The following is a 6,872-nucleotide window of genomic DNA, read 5'->3' on the forward strand; positions in this document are numbered from 1 at the left end:
CACGCTATAGGCTCCAGGCTCTATGCTCAAGGCGTCATGGTTCAGGCTCTTGGCTCCAGGCACAAGGCTCCAGGCTCCAGGCACATGGCTCCAGGCTCCAGGCTCCTTTCCTAAGGGATCAAGGGTTTGGATTTGGAGTATGTTCGTAGCTCCGGGCTCCAGGTTTTAGGCTCCATATTACGGGCTCAGTTCCAGGCAACAGGCTCTATGCTCCAGGCTCGTGACTACGCGTTCCAGGCTCCAGGCACCTTGCTCCAGGCTCCAGGCTCGGGGTCAGTTCCATGCTCCGGGCTCAAGACTCCAGGCTCAAGGCTCAGAGTCAATTCATGGCTCCAGTCACAAGGCTCTAGACTCCATGCTCAAGGCTCCATGCTTCAAGCTCTTGGCTCCAGGGTATACGCTCAAGGATCAGTGTCAGTTCCAGGCCTCGGAGCATGTCACTTCATGCTCCGGGCTCAAGGCTCCAGGCTCCAGGCTCTTGGCATGGGGTCAGTTCCAAGTTCCGGTTTCCAGGTTTTTGGCTCCACTTTTCTGGCTTGGGGTCAGTTCCAGGCTACAGGCTCAATAGTCCAGGTTCGTTTCTATGCATTCCAGGTTCAAGGCTCCCAGTACAAGGCTCAAAGCTTAAGGCTCAGAGCTCAAGGGTCCAGGCTCGGGGTGAGTTCCATGCTCTGGGCTTAAGGCTCCAAGCTCAAGGCTCGGGGTCAGTTCCAGGTTCAAGTCACAAGGCTCCGGGCTCCAGGTGCCATGCTTCAAGCTCTTGGCTCCAGGCTCCAGGCACGGGGTCAGTTCCAGGCTCCGGGCTTCATGCTCCGGGGTCAGGGCTCAAGACTCCAGGCTCCAGGCTAAAGGCTCCATGCTCCAGGCTCCAGGCTCAAAACTCCAGGTTCCAAACTCCATGCTCAAGACTCCAGGCTCCAGGCTCCAGGCTCCAGGCTCCAAGCTCCATGCTAAAGGCTCCAGGCTTTTGGCTCCAGGCTTCAGGCTCAGGAGTAAATGCTCCGGGCTACAGGCTCAAGCTCGGGGTCAGTTCCAAGCTCCGGGCTCAATTTTTCAAGGTCATGGCTCAAGACTCCAGGCTCCAGACTCCATGCTCCTGGCTCCAAGCTCCATGCTCAAGGCTCCAGGCTTTAGGCTCCAGGGTTCAGGCTCCGGGCTTCGGCATGCGGGCTTCTGGCTACTGGCTGCGGGCTACGTGCTGCGTGCTTCAGGCTCCATGCTTCGGGTTGCGGGTTCCAGGCTCAAAGCTTTAGGCTCAGAGCTCAAGGCTCCAGGCTCGGGGTGAGTTCCATGCTCCGGGCTTAAGGCTCCAAGCTCAAGGCTCAGGGTCAGTTCCAGGCTCAAGTCACAAGGCTCCAGGCTCCGGGCTCCGGGCTCCCGGCTCCAGGCGCCATGCTTCAAGCTCTTGGCTCCAGGCTCCATGCTTGGGGTCAGTTCCAGGCTCCATGCTTCAGGCTCCGGGCTCTAGGCTCCGGGCTTATTGTCAGTTCCAGGCTCCGGGCTCCCCGCTCAAAGCTCCAGGCTCCGGGCTCGAAGCTCTTAGCCTTGGGTCAGTTCCAAGCTCCGGTCTCCAGGTTTTAGGCTCCACATTTCAGGCTCGGGGTCAGTTCAAGGCTAATGGCTCCATATTCCAGGCTCGTTGCTACGCGTTCCAGGCTTCAGGCTCCCGGCACCAGGCTCAAGGCTGAAGGCTAAAAGCTCAAGGCTCCAGGCTCAGGGTAAGTTCCTTGCTCCAGGCTCAAGGCTCCACGCTCAAGGCTGCATGGTTCAGGCTCTTGGCTCCAGGCCCCAGTTTCCAGGCTCAGTTCAAGGCTTCAGGTTCTACTCTCCAGGCTTCACTCTCCAGGCTCCGTGCGTTCCCCCTCGAGGCTCCAGGCTCAAGGCTCAAGGCTCCAGGCTCCAGGCTCCAGGCTCCAGGCTCCAGGCTCCAGGCTCAAGGCTCAAGGCCCCAGGGTCTTGGTCAGTTCCAGACTCCGTTATCCAGGCTACCAGCTATAGACTCTAGGCTCGGGATCAGTTCCAGGCTCCTGGATAAAGGATCCAGGTTCCGCACTCCAGACTCCTTGTTCCAGGCACAGGGCTCCGGGCTTGGTGTCAGTTCCATGCTCCAGGCACCAAGCTCCAGTCTCTAGACTCGGCGTCAGTTTCAGGCACTGCACATCGGGCTCCAGGCTCAAGGCTCCATGACCTAAACTCAAGGTCAAGTCTCCAGGTTTCTTGCTGAGGGTGATTTCCAGGCTCCAGGCTCCTTGCTTAGGGTCATTTCCAGGCTCCAGGCTCCTTTCCTAAGGGATCAAAAGTTTGGATTTGGAGTATGTTCGTAGCTCCGGGCTCCAGGTTTTAGGCTTCATATTTCTGGCTCAGTTCCAGGCTAATGGCTCTATGCTTCAGGCTCATGACTACGCGTTCCAGGGTCCAGGCACCTTGCTCCAGAATCAAGGCTCCGGGCTCGGGGTAAGTTCCATGCTCCGGGCTAAAGACTCCAGGCTCAAGGCTCAGAGGCAGTTCATGGCTCCAGTCACCAGGCTCTAGACTTCATGCTCAAGGCTCCATGCTTCAAGCTCTTGGCTCCAGGCTCCAGTCTCCAGGCTCCAGGCTCCAGGCTCCAGGGTTGGGGTCATTTCCATACTCCGGGCTCCAAACTCTATGCTCAAAGCTCTAGGTTGGGGGTCAGGTCCAAGCTCTCTGCACCGGGCTTCAGGCCCCATATTCTAGACTCCATGCTCCACGCTCCGCGCTCTAGGCTCCATGCTCAAAGCTCCGGGCTCCATGCTCCATGCTCCATGCTCAATGCTCCATGCTCCAAGCTCCGGGCTCCTTGCTCCGGTCACCAGGCTTCAGGCTTCAGCACTTCAGGCTTCAGCCTTCAGGCTTCAGGCTCCGGGATCAGGGTTAATTCGAGGCTCCGGGCTCCAGGTTTCAGTTTCAGGGTCAGTTTCAGGCTTCGTACTCCATGCTCCGTGCTCAAGGCTCTGGGTCCGTTCCAGGCTCTGGGTTCCAGCCTCCTACGTCTAGGCTCCGCATTCAATGTTCCGGGCTCCAGGCTCAAGGCACGGGGTCATTTCCAGGCTCCGGTCTCCAAGTTCTGGACGTGTGGTCAGTTCCAAGCTCCGGGCTCCAGGCTCCTTGTTCCGGGCTAAGTGCTCCGGGCTCAGTGTCAGTTCCAGGCTCTGGGCTCCAGGCTCAGTGCTCCAGGCTCCAAGCTTAAAGTTCCAGGCTCAAGGCTACATGCTCCAGGCTCCAGGCTCGGCGCTCAAGGCTCCGGGCTCCAGGCTCTTGGCTCTTGTCTCCAGGCTCCAGGCTCCAGGCATGGGGTAGGTTCAAAGTTCTTGGATCCAGGCTTCAGGCTCTAGGCTTTGGGTTTGGGGTAAGTTGCAGGCTCCGGGTTTCCGTTCCTTGGGCTCAAGAGTCCGGGCACGGGGTTATTTCCAGTCTCCAGGCTCAAGACTTTGGGCCTTGGGTCTTCTTCCAAGCTCCAGGCTCCATGCTCCCATCTCAAATCTTCCGGCTCAAAGCTCATGGCTCCGGGTTTGGGATCAGTTCCAGACTCCGGGTTCCAGGCCCCAGGTTCCGAAGTCGGGGTCAGTTCCAAGCTCGAACCTCTGGGCTCAAGGCTCCACAATCAAGGATCCAGGCTCTGGGTTAAGGGTAAGCTCCAGGCACCGGGCTCCAGGCTCCATTCTCGGGTTAGGTTCCAGTCTCGAGGTTCCTTGCTCCAGGCTCCAGGCTTTTGGCTTGGTGTCTTGGTTCAAGGCTCCCAGCTCCAGGCTCAAAGCTCCAGGCTCTGGGCTCAAGAACAGTTCCCTACTCCGGTCTCCAGGAACCAGGTTTCGGGTTCGGGGTGTTTTCTATGGTCTGGCCTCCGGGCTCCAGGCTCCAGGCTCCAGGCTCCAGGCTCCAGGCTCCAGGCTCCAGGCTTCTGGCTCGGGGTTAGTTCCATGCTTTGGGATCCACGCCCCTGGCTCCAGGCTCTGAGAACGGGGTCATTTCCACACTCCGGGCTCCAGAAACCAGGTTCAAAGCTCCACACTCGGGGTGATTTCCAGGCTACGGACTCCAGGCTACTGGGTCAGGGCTCCAGACTCCTTACTCCATGCTCCAGGCTCAAGCCTCCTGGCTCCATGCTCCAGGCTCCAGGCTCCAGGCTCCAGGCACAGGGCTCCGAGCTTGGTTTCAGTTCCATGCTCTCAGCACCAAGCTCCAGCCTCTAGACTCAGGGTCAGTTTCAGGCACTGCGCATTGGGCTCCAGGCTCCAGGCTCCATGACCCAAACTCAAGGTCAAGGCTCCAGGTTCCTTGCTGATGGTCATTCCAAGGCTCCAGGCCCTATGCTCCAGGCTCAGGGCTCCAGGCTCAAGGCTCAAGGCTCCAGGCTCCAGGCTCCAGGCTCCAGGCTCCTTTCCTAAGGGATCAAGGGTTTGGATTTGGAGTATGTTCCTAGCTCCGGGCTCCAGGTTTTAGGCTCCATATTTCTTGCTCAGTTCCAGGCTACAGGCTCTATGCTCCAGGCTTGTGAATACGCATTCAAGGGTCCAGGCACCTTTCTCCAGGCTCAAGGCTCCAGGTTCGGTTCCATGCTCCGGGCTCAAGACTCCAGGCTCAAGGCTCAGAGTCAGTTCATGGCTCCAGTCACCAGGCTCTAGACTCCATGCTCAAGGCTCCAAGCTTCAAGCTCTTGGCTCCAGGCTATAGGCTCAAGGACCAGTGTCAGTTTCAGGCCTCGGGCTCCATACTTCAGGCTCCGGGCTATGGGCTACGGGCTCAGTTTCAGTTCCAGGCTCTGTGCTCCCCCCTCAAGGGCTCCAGGCTCTTGGAATGGGGTCAGTTCCAAGTTCCGGTCTCCAGGTATTTGGCTCCACTTCTCGGGCTTCGGGTCAGTTCCAGGCTACAGGATCATTAGTCCAGGTTCGTTTCTATGCGTTCCAGGCTCAAGGTTCCAAGTACAAGGCTCAAAGCTTAAGGCTCATAGCTCAAGACTCCAGGCTATGGGTTAGTTCCATGCTCCAGGCTTAAGGCTCGGGGTCAGTTCTAGGCTCAAGTCACCAGGCTCTAGGCTCCGGGCTCCAGGCTCTAGGCTCCAGGCTCAAGGCTCCAGGCTCAGGGCTCCAGGCTCATAACTCCAGGCTCCAGGCTAAACACTCCAGGCTCAGTGCTCCAGGCTCCGGGGCTCCAGGCTTCGGCTGCGGGCTCCAGGCTCAAGACTAAATGCTCCAGGCTCCAGGCTCAAGCTCGGGGTCAGTTCCAGGCGCCGGGCGGCATTTTTCAGGGTCATGGCTCAAGACTCCAGGCTCCAGGCTCCAGGCTCCTGGCTCCAAGCTCCATTCTCAAGGCTCCAGCCTTTAGGCTCAAGGCTTCAGGGCTCCTGGCTTCGGCATGCGGGCTGCGGGCTACGGGCTACGGGATGCGGGCTGCGGGCTGCATGCTTCAGGCTCCAGGCTCTGGGTTGCGGGTTCCAGGTTCAAGACTAAAGGCTCCAGGCATTGGGGTCAGTTCCAAGTTCCAGTCTCCTGGCTTCAGGCGCTAGACTTCTTGCTCGGGGTAAGTTCCATGCTCTGGGCTCAAGGCTCCAAGCTCAAGGCTCTTGGTCAGTTCAAGGCTCAAGTAACCGGGATCAAGGCTCCAAGCTCCATGCTTCAGGCACGGGGTCAATTCCAGTCTACGGGCTCCAGGGTCCGGCTTAAGGTTCCGTTCTCAGGGTCAGTTCCAGGCTCCCGGCTCCAAGCATGGGCTCTAGGCTCCACGCTCCTTGCTCCGTGCTCCAGGCTTCAGGCTTCAGGCTTCAGTTAATTCCAGGCTACGGACTCCAGGCTAAAATCTCCATGCTCATGGCCCTAGGCTCACGGCTCCATGCTCCGGGCTCCAGGCTCGGGGTCAGTTCCAGGCTCTTTTCTTATGGCCAGATCCAAGCTCTGGGCTCGTTGCTCTAGGCACGGGGCAAGTTTGAGGATCTGGGCTCCGAGCTCCAGTCCTTAAGGCCGTGGCTCTAAGCTCCGGTCTCAAGGCTCCGCCCTCCAGACTCAAGGCTCAAGGTTATTTGTAAGTTGCAGGCTCCCTTCTCCAGGTTATCGGCTCCAGACTCCTGGCTCGGGTTCAGTTCCAGGCACGGGGCTCCAGGCTCCGGGCTCCGTGCTCCGTGCTCCGGGCTCCGGGCTCCGGGCTCCGGGCTCTTGGCAACAGTCTCCTGGCTCCATGTTTGGGGTCATTTCCAGGCTTACGGGCTCCAGGCTCCGGTCTCGTATTTAGTTCCAAGCTCAAGGTTCGGGGCTTCTAGCGACCGGCGAAAGGAAAAAGGAAAACCACAATGCCCAGACCTCTCGGTTTTCCTTATTTTCTGAGTAGAAGAGGCAAAAATGTTATTTTTCAATGTTTCAGACGAGGAGAAGCTGTTTTTTTTCCCACTTTTAAACAAGAATGTTTTTGTATCAGGGACAACTTTATGAACTGATAAGACTCGAAGAAAATGGCCATAAAACACTGATTTCTGACTTGTTTTTTTGCGTTTTTCTTCTTTTCTGAGTAGAAGTGGAAAAAATTTCATTTTTGAGCGTTTCAGACGATAAGAAGGTGTTTTAGTCACAGTGAGAAAGGATGTTTTTTTCTCAAGCACAACTTCATGATCTGAGAAGACTTTGACAAAAATGCCATAAAACACTTCTTTCTGATATGTTTTTTTCTGTTTTAATGCCTTTCTGACTTTATAGGTAAAAATATAATTTTTGAGCGTTTTACATGATAAGAAGCTGTTTTGGTCACTTTGAGAATAGGATGGTTTTTTTTCAGGCAGAACTTCATGATTTGAGAATACTTTTACAAAAATGCCATAAAACACTTATTTCTGATTTGTTTTTGGTGTTTTCATGCTTTTCTGAGTA

Source organism: Sphaeramia orbicularis, chromosome 8, assembly GCF_902148855.1.
Source record: "Sphaeramia orbicularis chromosome 8, fSphaOr1.1, whole genome shotgun sequence".
In the NCBI taxonomy this organism is placed as follows: domain Eukaryota; kingdom Metazoa; phylum Chordata; class Actinopteri; order Kurtiformes; family Apogonidae; genus Sphaeramia; species Sphaeramia orbicularis.